Source organism: Scomber japonicus, chromosome 4, assembly GCF_027409825.1.
Source record: "Scomber japonicus isolate fScoJap1 chromosome 4, fScoJap1.pri, whole genome shotgun sequence".
Taxonomy (NCBI): Eukaryota; Metazoa; Chordata; class Actinopteri; order Scombriformes; family Scombridae; genus Scomber; species Scomber japonicus.
Genome location: NC_070581.1, coordinates 11,256,803 through 11,270,838, shown reverse-complemented (window position 1 = coordinate 11,270,838; position 14,036 = coordinate 11,256,803).

Sequence of the window (14,036 nt, the reverse complement as noted above, 5' to 3'; positions counted from 1 at the left end):
TGTTGGATTACGTAGTCCAGTATGACCAGACTTGGACTCCATTGATGGATGTTTGGACTTGTCAGTTTTCACAGAGTGGAACTTCTACCATTGTTTGCTCTTGGCATTGTTGTCTAGTAGCAAACCGTAACAAGCTTGTTTGGTTGTAAGCAGTCCACTGTGTTCCCAGAAGGACTTTCACTACAAATATGGGGACATTTTGTGGCTTTGTGGCCATGTCTTAACTTAAACCTTGTAGACGGATGAAAAACTACTTGTTATGCTTCAGAGTCTGATTGGGATTTTTTATTGAATATTACAACAGGTAAAAAGTGCCTGTTCCATTTTTCTTTTGATATGTCACTGATTCACTGATGTCAAAATGCATCCTCAAACTGGGTTGATGATCTGATGAGGACATGTGGTGTACAGACCTACAGCACACTGTCCTGAAACATTTCTGTTGCTTACACTGATTGGGGACCATTTCTGATTGATTGCAAAAGCCCATCTGCAGATTTCATAAGCCATTAGATAGAGCTGCACAGATAATAACTACTTTGGGGTAATGTGACAAAAACCCAAACCAACACATTAAATGAATTGCATTTATGTCCTTTCTGTAGAAAAAGTACAGAAAATCAATGACTTTTCAAGTCACGTGGGGCTTTTTGGAATCTGATTAACCAAAATAGGAAATATTTTGATAATGATGACTTATCAAAACACGGTATTGACCTGATGCCCATCAGCTTTATCAGTGCATCCCTATCCTCAGCATGCTAAAACACAGTTTGTCTACAGCCAACTCAAAAAGCAAACACTATTTTCTTTGGAGAAAACTGCACCGTTCACCAGTAACGTCCATCAGCTCCAGTCTTTATCCAAGAAATTTCCATCGATGCATTCCTTTGATTTCAGAGCATGTTTGAGGGCCCTTCCCAGATGTGTATGTGTGTTTGTACTGTATGTGCTTTCAGTTGTATAATCCTCTGCATTCTGGTGTACCAGTGCAGCATTCCTCAGTCTAGTGAAGAGATCGTTTTAAATACTCTTCTGTTTCTCCTTGTACTGTCACTCACAGCTGTCTTTGTTTTTTAGTTACTGTACAAACCCTACACACATTTTGAAAATGTAGCATTATTACAAAATCTTGGATCAAAAAAGCTAAGAGCTATGACTGTCCAGCCACAGTCAGAGAAGTAGAAGCACTGAAAGATTTCACATATTTTAAGAAATCAATTCTGAAATATTTTTATCCTGCTTATGCGATATTTTGAAAACTCCAAGTAGTCAAGTAATTATACCAAATAAAAAATGTCCATCATTTTTGACCTAAAGTGGCAGACAGTGATATAGAATGTTAAATAAAGATAAAGACAGTTAAAGACTGATAAATATCATCACTTGGGGACTGACACAAATACTGCTGAGAGTCTTAGTAGTGAATTGAAAACATAAAAACATTACTGTAAATTGAAAAGAAATATATTTGTAAGGGTTTTCATTCCATTTTTATTTCTCTTATTCGTTTACCATGTCATTTTCTTTCTAATCAATCAACTGATATTCAAAGTGCCTGTCAAATCGCCTATTAGTCAGCTCACACCAAAACTGGACTCCATATAAAAACACACAAAACAAACCCAGCAGGCCTTTTTTTAATAGGTAAGATTGTTTTTATGCACATTATTGAGATCAGGCTGTACTGAAGCTACAGTAAAGTACTGTACCACAGTGGAAGAAGAACAAAATGGTTTACAGGTATAGTAGGAAATAGTATATGTACTATATATTCAGTTTTTTTATACCAAGGGTTATTTTCTGGAAAGTAAATTATTTTTGTTTAGTTTTGTTTATTTTATATGGATGTTTTTCTCTGATATATTAGCTGGTTCTTTCTACTATTATATTTAGTTATCATGGTGCTACTTAGGGTAAAATCTGCTGTAGGCTGGCTGCTGTCTAATAACCCACCTATCCATCCACTGTTTGTGTTTGAGCAGCAGTCTGAGAGCATTTCTCCATCTCTGCACACCATTTAATGACTCAGCAGTTTAAAATAGGGCATTACAGTAACAGTGCATGTATTTAAATAATACTTTAAAGTAAACCCACAGTCTAAAATGCTGCTGTCTGTCTCCACTCCGGCCCTCGCTGCTGGTTGAGAACCAACCGTCTGAAACCAGTCTCTGCTTCAAAAGCAACTGACCTGATTGCCACAGAAATAGGCTGTTTCATTTTTGACCATAATTATACAACAGGTAGTTTTAGCCAAGAGATCTGGTTAAAAACCAGTGAAATCATATGACATCATTAATATGCTTCCAAGTTTCCACACATACTTTTCCTCTCTACATTCCTTGATATTTTAAAGCTTTGTAGTTATGTCTCAACTTGAAGCAAGTACTAATTATGTATTTAATTACAGTTGAAAAGGGGAAACGCCTAAAACAGATCATTCTGGTGCTGTTGGTAGAAATTACAGAAACATAAATGCACAGTAAAACACCAGGACACAGTGAACTGTCTTTAGTTTAAACTTGCTAACTAGCCAAGGTACACAAAGCAGCTACACTGAACTTCCATAATTGGAAAAATAGAACAATACATTTAAGAAATAAAAATCTTTCAAAAGTGTCAAACAGTCACCACAGACAAAGGTGGCTCTGAAAAGTATGTATTGTGTTTCTTCATAGAGGATAGCAGCTGTATTCAGCTTTGATTCACACCATTAACAAGCAGTCTCACAATGAAAAGTTAAATGTCTATGCACATTTCTCAAGCCACTCTTGGAACATCATCCACCCCTTCCCTTTTTATACGTATGCTGGGTATATTTCCAACAGTACCAGTCAAAAGTTTGCAAACCAGTACTGTATATATTGGCGAAAAAATCTGAGTAAATACTATAAACTGTTTGCATTCATTGCACACACAGCTACATATTTACATATACAACATTTTTGGAGAAGTATTCATTTAATTTCATCAAAACTCAGTTCAGATAAACATCAATGACCATGTCCAATCTTTTAACTTTCGTATGCCAACAATGAACTTGATAGAATCAACGTCAACTTTGTAAAATTAGCCAAACACTTCACTACAGGCATCCGGTGTCACAGCCAAGTGGTTAAAGAATCATCAAAGGTAATGACACTTTAGACCAATAATAGCCACAATGCGATTATAGTTCATTCTCCATGTTAACAAGACAGTGATAGCAAGCCAACATCTTATCATCTTCACTCAAAAACGACTTAATTAATGATATCTTCTGCTTTACTGACACAGACACACATTTAATTTTTGTGTTCAGTGTGGCCCATAAGCTGAACAAGTCCATGATGGCTGCCATGTGTGCCAAAAATGAGAATGTGATATACCATACAGAGTGAAACAGCCAGAGCTGACTGCAGACTGGCAGCAGTCCTGTCTGCTGTGACCACAGTCTAATGACTCAGTCGTTCTACCTTCTCTCTCACCACACACCAGGATGAACCACAAAGAAACCTTTGTCATACCCTTATAATAGTTTTCTGCTTTTTGACTAGACTGCAAAACTACGGAATCTGTTGTGATAAGCCATCAATCTTAGATTCAATCTCCAAATTGCAAAACCTACAAAATACAAGCACAAACCTGAAACTAATTTTTCAGGATAAACTAAAATATCATAGAGAATTTGGCATTGAATTCTTCATCTTTTAAAAAAGTCATTTCAATAATTCACAATCAGTACAAGAATTATGACGTTGTGATTTTAATGGAGGTCTTTTCAAATGTTCCTAATGTTGTCCCACTCACAGACATAAAACAAAAATACTTGATTGCGAGACCAGATTCTGTTCTACCTCTTTACATGAGTGATACAGTCTAAAATATATCACAAAAAACCTACAGTAGAACATACTACAAAAATATCTGTATCATAATTGTGCGTCAACCATCTGAACATATCTGATGCATGCATACCAGAGCTTTAGTCTTGTTGTCTGGTCGTCAGTGAAAAGGTCACTTTAGTGCCTTTCCTCTACAAAGATGTCTTGGTTCAATGAAGCCTTTTGTTTTTTGCAAATATTTGGCTACAGCTGAGTGCATACTGTATGATGACGCTAACTCCAGATTAACTACACTTGGAATTAAGATTAGATGTCTGTCTGTGTTTACAGCAATCTTCTGGTTGCTCCATTATATACATTGTGATGGACAAATGTGTTGCAAGCCAATAAGGGATCTCAATGTCAAGGTGACAAGAGTACAGTATGCCTTACAAATTGGTTTTGCTTTTCTATTTATCTGGAAATGGAAGAATTTGGACCAAGATTCAATTTTGTTTTGGTTTGTTTTATAACTACCCTCCGCTATCCTATGCTTTCTGCTGATAGAATAAAGTTTAAGTATTTTACACGACACAATATGAAGATTCTAGCACATGTTGTGTGTAAAGTGGTAACTGAGTTATGCGCATATATATTTATAGTGCCTCTGTTATTCCTATGACGTATTCAAGACAAGCCAAACACTAGTTAGGACATATTGGAGCTGGAAAAAACATCTCACACCTCCTGCTGATACTGAATGCAACCTGGACATTTTTTCTCGCATTTATAGTAAAAACCTGCAATGATGCCATTAGCATAAGTAAGACGAACAGTTCTCCAACTCTGAGGTCATTGGTCAGCCTCTCCAGCCTTTACACCTGCCAGTCAGGTGTTATGTTTGCTCCACCCCCTCAGGTTATAAGTGCTAGGCATTGCAGCCAATGACAAAACAGTTTTACAGGTCACACAGCATCACCAGCCAATAGCTGATGAGTTCTTACAGGTCGCATGGCACAAACCATGAGTCTCATTTTTTCCCTGTGTGTCTGTCAGGAAAGCAACATAAATCTGTTTAGTCTTTTGAACTATTTACATGTTTTCATGCCATTCATATGATTACTACACCCTGGCAATATGTACATTAATTCCTAGCTGTTCATAATGTTAGCTAAACTATGATCTAGACACTGCCTGTATATTCGCTTTATATAACCTACTCTTGTCTTTTTTTAAAACGCTTGATTCTTGAATAAAAGGAGAATGCAATGAAAGTCAAATAAAATGAGTACATGGTAAGGAAATGTGTCCTCTTGTATTGCAGCTTGAAAAGAAGAGAGGTTTGTACTCTTTCTGTCCTGTTATTTATGTGAGAAAAGCTGAATGTCAACAGCTGATCTGAACCAGGTCGCTGTGGAAGTATGTAGCTCTCTCCCTTTATAGACCACACTTGAGCATTTCTTGTGTACATAGGTGCATTTTGAAGCTGATGAAAAACAGAAAATGGCTGCAAAGGTTTAAAGAGTAACATGGGACAATTTGATCAAAGTGGATTTCTAAAGGGGGTGGGGATTTTTGTTTTTCAGACCAATGTAGCTTGTAAAACAAGATATTATAACTGCCTCCTGTTTGTCATAGAATTCACAAATAAATGTTTGTTGGAATTTCACACTGTTTCCTTTCTTGTCATGTGACACTCTTCTTTTCCTTTCCTTTTTCTAATCTGCCACCACTAAGATTTAGTTAAGTTTAGACAACTAAAACTTGTTTAAGGTTTGGTAATGACTAAATACATCCAATCAACCACCAAAATCTCCTCCTGAAAAGAGATTAGGATGCAATTTTGGGCTATTCCAGATAAAAGTTGAGGATCAGGAGAGAAGCTTGGTGAACATTTTGATTATCCATTGTCCTAGATCATACTGTGAGATGCAAAATTGATACTATGAGAAATTTATGACCATTTTTTCACAACCCACCTCTGCAATCTACAATCCTACCAATTGGAATACCACATAACATTACAACACTTGTAGGTGCCACTTTTTAAGAAGGTTATTATCAACGGCAGCTGAGTTCAGTATATTAGGTCAACACTTAAAATGCTCATAAACTTTTTAGATTCTTAAAACGTCTTTTTTTTCTTTTTTTTTTTTTACAAAACACTCCATATTGTATATGTTCAGACATTTAGACTCGTCCACAGTCATCTTGATTTTCTGCCTCAGCCATAACTGCCCAGAAATGATAATGCTGATATGCATCTGAACAAACAGATGGGAATACAATGATGTTATTAAACTTCCTCTGTTGCCAAAGTGCTTATTATCTCTGGGAATACAGGAGAGCTTAAGAAGTGTGCTTAGCCAATAGGTGGAGTGGACAGATGGTGTTTTGTTGAGGCTCAGTATTTGGAAAACTAGAAGCTAGAATTATATAGAAAAAGTAATGAGGTTGCAGTTAACTCTCAGTTTCCTGTAAAGCAGCCAACACTGCTCAGTATTTGTGAAGCAGTGTTAATTTTATCCTTTTGTTTCTCTTGAATCCACATATGGCTCCACGTGGCAATAACACCAGCATATTTTTAGTAGGTAAGCAGTAAAGAAACAAGTCAGAAAGTGAAATTTGAGAATATGCAAGGAAGAGACTCTCTTCCTTGCATATTCTCAAATTTCACTTTACTCTTCAAGAGAGGCAAGAGAGGCAAGAGTAAATGAAAAACGACAGATTCAATTAGAGGTAAAATCCTACAGCAGACCGCTCATCATAAGGTTTAATAAGTTCAATGTAGTGTAGTAATTTGACCATGAGTTTTAAGGATCATCAGAAAATAATCCAATAATCCATAATGATTTCTCCATAATGATCAGGGCAGATTTTGCACAGCAAAACAAAAATGGCCCTCCCTCCAGTTAATTGCAAGGTTAGAATAATTGTAACTAGCATGGTGCTCATGCTGGAGTATGTGCTTGTTCCTGCTCCTGGCCAAACATGCATTTCTTTGTTAGAGGCCTCTGTGTTGGCACCGCAGCTGCACCAGCTCTGTGGTCTCATGTAGTAACAGCGCCTTTGGCATATTGCTTAAGTAGTGTTGAACAAAGTCTTATATTGCAGTCTCACATGGGGTTATATATGTTGATTCAGATGGAATGGGACACTTTAGAGGGACACACTTTAAATCCCCTTTGTTTCCACTTCCCTCAACATCTGAATTTCTCATTAAGTTTTAAGTATCTCACTTCATCAAAGTGGTTCCTGTGTTCCCTCACTTGTAATACTTGACATTTCTTCTGTTTCTTTCTCATCTTTCTTTGCTATTGTTCCTTTCCCATCTGCTGTCATAATTTGTGTTACTATTTGCTATCATTTCTCAGTCTTGCATTTATTCTTCTTCTTTCCTTCCACATCAGCATGTCCTATTTATGAGAGCTACGAGCTGGAGAAGGATGCCGGCGGTTTTGATGAACAGTACATACAGGAAGGGACCTCACCATAGCAACATTTGAAAACAAAAGAACCACTTCCTGTTTTGACTGAACTAAGACATTAGCGAAGGACTGGTAGTGCTGGCTAGTTTGAGCATTTTTGTGACTGCATTGTTCATTTTAAGACTGTCTCCTAAACTTAATTTGTTTAGGATTAGATTACATACAAATTATTTTTTGAGATGTTTTAATTATTTTGATTGGCAATTTTATAACATTTTTATCTTTAGACCTGGACCTACATAAATAATTCATTAAATTGGGAGAATGTTAAAATATGTATTTGTCTTGTTACTTTCTTATTTTTCAATATTAAAGTTTGTCCAAATGGCTTAGAAGCAACTGCAAAATGCAGAATGCACTGTTGTTTTTTCAGGCTCACTGGCTGTCTGCTGTATGCAAGTGTTTTGTTTTTAAAGATTATTATTTTTTAATGAATTGATGTCGTGAATTGGCTTTTTGGTATATTTATTGAGTACTTACATGTGAAGGTTGATCTAACAAACACAGATTTTCCTTAAACAAATTTCCAATTCTAAAATCACTGTCTACTCATCAAACTGAAGAAACAACTCAATCAGAGCACATAAATATTTCAACAAGTATAAATTTACTTCCTCAATTTCCTGCTGTAGTTAATTCCATGGATTTTCTTTAGCAGGCAATTTAATTGAGCTCAAATCCAACTGCAGGAGTCAAAGGTGTAAATTTGACTCCAGGGCTGTGTGATTCACTGTTCATTCAGCCAGCTCAGGATATAGGATTACTGGAGCTGGATATTCTTGGTCCAAAGAACATGCTGCAAACATACACTAAACTTTTACTTGTTCTGTCTTTTCTATGTTTCTGCCTTAAAGCCTAACTGTGCCCTTATCAGAAGTGATAAGAGCAGGATTAATGGATTTAAATCCCACAGACAAGTTTCAGGCAAAGTAATAAGTGGATTTAACAGAAGTCTGTGAGCGTTAGACAGGAGGAGAGTCAGGAGGTACTGAGGTTAAAGATATAGATCTCATTACACGTTCACCAACAATGAACCACAAAGGCAACAGGGACACATGCATTGTGTTTAAGGATCAAAAGGCCTGATAGTTTCAATGAAATACTACCTAGATTTAATATTAGTAACAAAAAAGTGGCACTCGTGTGTGTGTGTGTGTGTGTGTGTGTGTGTGTGTGTGTGTGTGTGTGTGTGTGTGTGCACAGTCTAAACTTGGATAAATTAAGTTATTTTAATTTTAATTAATGGAAGCTTATCTCAAAGCAGCCACTTAAGACCTAATCGTATTCTCCTCCATCCATGGGAATGGGTTGGTGGTTGAGATGAAGGAGCAAGATCAATGATTAAAGAAAGAGGCATCTATCAGAGGAGTGAGCATGATCCTTTTTTTAAATATATTTCAGAGAGGTTTGAGTTTCTGTGATGAGGTCACCTTACTAGGGGACATGTTTCTTTATGGTATGTATTTTTATTTATGTTTTTTATTTAAAATCAGCCCCACATTTAACATCACCACAGCTGCCAATTATCAAGTGTGCATTCATCCTAAATTGAAAACAGTCCCTGACAAAAGTAGTATTTACTCCTGTTTGGGCAATGTTTGCAAGAAACTACAGTACCCTGCATTTTCTTCACTTTTTTAAAAGATAACAACACATTAACATTGCTGATATCCAACTTTGCATACTGTACAATTTGCAGAGTGAAAGGACAGAATTAACTTCAATTACCAGATGGCTAGCATTGCAATTAGTCAATAGCAAAACAGTGAGACAACACTTAAAGCTGCAACTCTGTGTGCAATTAAATCTTGATTTCAGATCAAAACCTCTCCACCAAATATGCTTGGGACAACAGTGAACTGAACTGGAGTTTTCTGTACATTCCAGTTCAAAAGATTCTTGCCTTCTGTATTAATTCTTTGTACTTTGTACATTTTTTGTACTTCTACTGATGACAAGGATACAAAACAAGAAGTCTTCAGTAATTTCAAGCTATTAAATTGAATGTGTGTTTGTATGTGTGTGTGTGTGTGTGTGTGTGTGTGTGTGTGTGTGTGTGTGTGTGTGTGTGTGTGTGAGAGAGAGAGAGAGAGAGAGAGAGAGAGATTGGCCTTTTGAGGTACACAAATGTGAAGTGAAAAAGCCTCACACACAAATACACACACACACGCAAACAGGAACACAGGTACAAACACAGGATACAGTCAATGAGGCTCCAGTAATTAAAACAGGGAAACGTAAGCTCTTCACTTAAGACTAAATATATACACACACACACACACAAACACACACACACACACACACACACACACACTGTCCCTGTCACAAATTCAGTTACATTTGCAAAGAAGTCTAGACCAAGAGGAAGGGAGTTACTTTCCCCTCACAAAACATTCACTTTCACTATTAACTAAAATAAAAACACAAACATCTGACCTCATGACAAAGACAGATTAAGCTACCATGGATATGCAGCAATAGAGGAAAAAACTATTGCTACAGGTCCTTGATTAGTGATTGTTTGACATGGGTCATTTTTAGCTGGCAATTGTCAATTTTGGGTTGAAAACTCCTCTGATTGGCTTTCTGAGTGCCATAATGTCTGTTTTTCTCCTGTTTCTCTTGTATTTCAATACCTGTTAAATGTAAGCCTGCTAACCTGCCTGTAATGATTGAGGACCATAAGTAAGCTTTGATTAGGTAGCTGACTAGTGGACCAGTGTCTTGGTTCATGGAGGTAAATGCTGTGCTGTGTAATTGTCAGAAAGTAGAAACACAGACCCAGATGTGAACTTCAGTTGAACACCTTGTATTAGAATACTGTACCGTACCGTACCGTACCGTACCGTCTTCTTCCGCTTTATCCGGGGTCGGGTCACGGGGGCAGCAGCCTAAGTCGAGAAGCCCAGACTTCCCTCTCCCCAGCCACTTCGTCTAGCTCTTCCCGGGGGATCCCGAGGCGTTCCCAGGCCAGCCAAGAGACATAGTCTCTCCAGCGTGTCCTGGGACTTTCCCTGGGTCTCCTACCGGTGGGACGTGCCCTGAACACCTCACCAGGGAGGCGTCTGGGAGGCATCCTGACTAGATGCCCGAACCACCCCATCTGGCTCCTCTCGACGCGGAGGAGCAGCAGGTCTACTCCGAGCTCCCTCCGGATAACTGAGCTTCTCACCCTATCTCTAAGGGACAGCCCAGCTACCCTACTGAAGCTCATTTCGGCCACTTGTACCCACAATCTTGTTCTTTCGGTCACTACCCAAATCTCATGACCATAGGTGAGGGTAGGAACGAAGATCGACTGGTAAATCGAGAGCTTTGCCTTTCGGCTCAGCTCTCTCTTCACAACGACAGATCTGTGCAGAGTCCGCATTATTGCAGATGCTGCACCAATCCACCTGTCGATCTCACGCTCCATCCTTCCCTCACTCGTGAACAAGACGCCAAGGTACTTGAACTCCTCCACTTGGGGCAGGATCTCATCCCCGACCCGGAGAGTGCATTCCACCCTTTTCGGGTTGAGAACCATGGACTCGGATTTGGAGGTGCTGATTCTCATCCCGGCTGCTTCACACTCAGCGGCGAACCGATCCAGTGAGAGTTGGAGGTCATGGTCTGATGAAGCCAACAGGACCACATCATCTGCAAAAAGCAGTGATCCGATCTTGAGGTCACCAAACCGGACCCCCTCAACGCCTTGAACTGTGCCTACAAATCTTGTCCATAAAAATGATCGGTGATGACAGGATCGGTGACAAAGGGCAGCCCTGGCGAAGTCCAACCCTCACTGGAAACAAGTCAGACTTATTGCTTCTCCAAGTCCACAAAACACATTTGGACTGGTTGGGCAAACTCCCATGCACCCTCAAGGATCCTGTAGAGGGTGTAGAGCTGGTCCACAGTTCCACGACCTGGACGAAAACCACACTGCTCCTCCTGAATCCGAGATTCGACTATCCGATGGACCCTCCTCTCCAGCACCCCCGAATAGACCTGACCAGGGAGGCTGAGGAGTGTGATCCTGGAACACACTCTCCGGCCCCCCTTCTTAAAAAGAGCGACCATCACCCCAGTCTGCCAATCCAGAGGCACTGCCCCCGATGTCCACGCGATGCTGCACAGTTGTGTCAACCATGACAGCCCCACAACATCCAGGGCCTTGAGGAACTCAGGGCGGATCTCATCCACCCCCGGGGCCCTGCCACCGAGGAGCTTTTTGACCACCTTGGCAACCTCTGCCCTAGAGATAGGGGAGCCCATACCTGAGTCACCAGGCCCTGCTTCCTTACCGGAAGGCGTGTCGGTGGGATTGAGGAGGTCTTCGAAGTATTCCTTCCACCAATCCACAACGTCCCAAGTTGAGGTCAGCAAGAAGTCATTTTCCATGGCCTCACCAAACTCCTCCCATGTCCGGGTATTTGCCTCAGTGACCGCCGCAGTTTCACTCTGCTTGGCCTGCCGGTACCTGCCTGCTGCCTCCGGAGTCCCACAGGCCAATAAGGTCCTATAGGACTCCTTCTTCAGCTTGACGGCATCCCTCACCGCCAGTGTCCACCAGCGGGTTCAGGGATTGCCGCCACGACAGGCACCGACCACCTTGCGGTCACAGCTCCGGTCAGCCGCCTCAACAATGGAGGCACGGAACATGGCCCACTCGGACTCAATGTCCCCCGCCTCCCCCGGTACGTGGTCAAAGCTCTCCCGGAGGTGGGAGTTGAAACTCTCTCTGACAGGAGACTCTGCCAGACGTTCCCAGCAGACCCTCACAATACGTTTGGGTCTGCTAGGTCTGACTGGCATCCTCCCCCACCATCGTAGCCAACTCACCACGAGGTGGTGATCAGTTGACAGCTCCGCCCCTCTCTTCACCCGAGTGTCCAAGACATGCGGCCGCAACTCCGATGACACAACTACAAAGTCAGTCATCGAACTGCGGCCTAGGGTGTCCTGGTGCCAAGTGCACATATGGACACCCTTATGTGTGAACATGGTGTTCGTTATGGACAACCTGTGATGAGCACATAAGTCCAATAACCGAACACCACTTGGGTTCAGATCGGGGGGCCGTTCCTCTCAATCACAGTCAGGATACGTCCCCCCACCCTCTCGTCTACCGGGGTAAACCCCAACATACAGGCACCAAGCCGGGGGGCAATAAGTATTGCTACCCCTGCCTGGTGCCTCTCACCAGTGGCAACTCCAGAGTGGAAGAGAGTCCAACCCCTCTCGAGAAGAATGGTTCCAGAGCCCTTGCTGTGCGTCGAGGTGAGGCTGAAAAAATAACATTTTACAACTTAGTGGCCGGCATCTGTATGAAAAGTAAATACATTAATTAGTGCGCTTTTATGAAACCAATAATATGATACTGTCTGTCGGGCTGTCAGAAATGCAATATTTGAAGGGTATTGATAGCCAGATGGTTACTGCGGATGCCTCATAGTGGCAATGTCGCTGGTTTGATTCCAGCGAGAGGCTTTTGCTGCAGGTCTTTCCCCCCTCCCTCTCTCTCTCTCCCTGTGTCCTGTCAACCTCTATACCAGCTAATGTTAAATTAAGGTGAAAGTGCCCAAACATAAATCTTAAGAAATGTGACTCTTGCACTGAAATGTTTATACTTTGGTAGTGTTGTATGTATAAAGGAATTTAGGTGTTGCTTTCAAATATACAATATTAAATACTGGCAGTGTCACTAACTACTGAAATATATCACATGTTGAATGTAGCCACTGAAAGCTGTTTATGAGGTAGGGCAGGCTAAACAACACCGCAATTGCCTGTAATGAAATTATACCTTACTTGTTTGAGCTATATTTTTATATTTCATATTCAGTTGCTGCCAAGTAGGCCTACATTTTGTACCTGTTGGGGTCTGAATGAATATTAAATGTGCCATGCACACATACACAGACTATAAATGTTGAATAAGTCGACCACTCGAGACAAAACTTTTCATTAACACTCACACATTGATTCGGTTGGTAATGTTCTTCCACACCAGCTCATGTTTTTTTGCTGCTGCTACTGTATTGCTTTTTTTTCTTAAATATATACTCATCTGCATGCATTCATTAATATTTCTAACTCCACTGGGGAGAAGTAGGAGGACTGAGCCCTTTGTTTCTCCTGTTGCCATGGTGAATCATGTTATCTGTGTTCCATTGATGAGGGTATCTCCTCATGCACGAGCTTCACTCAGGGTTACTTTGACTCAGAGTTGATTGAACTAAGTTTGAACGAGTTTGACAGCTCAGGGTTGGTCAACCTAAAGTTAAGGTTTTAACTCAGAGTTAGTTAAACCTGCTTCCTGAAACAGGCCCCTAGAAACCCACAGCCTGATTCAAGCAGCATGTGTGCCTCTGCACAGGGAGGTGGGTCAATTAGATTAATTATTGGTCGGTTGCTCAATACTTTTAACACGCACTTTGGTATACTTGATCTGAGTTAGCTGGACTAATTTAGCAAAGATATCTAAAGTCGCAAACAAAAATATCAATGAGGAATTAAATCGCCCCCCCCCTCCCCCCAGCTCATGATCCTTGTGGGGCATGGAATAAAAAATAAAGACGACGCATTGTGGTTAGGTGCAGTATTATTGAATAGATATTTTTATTTCATTTTATTTTATTTTAAGAAGATGCATCTGTTTATTGATCAAAAAACAGAAGTAGGACCATTATTGGCTTTCAGGTACTGATGTCATCGAGGCCTGACATCATCACAAAGGTGTGACATCATCTTCATCATGTCT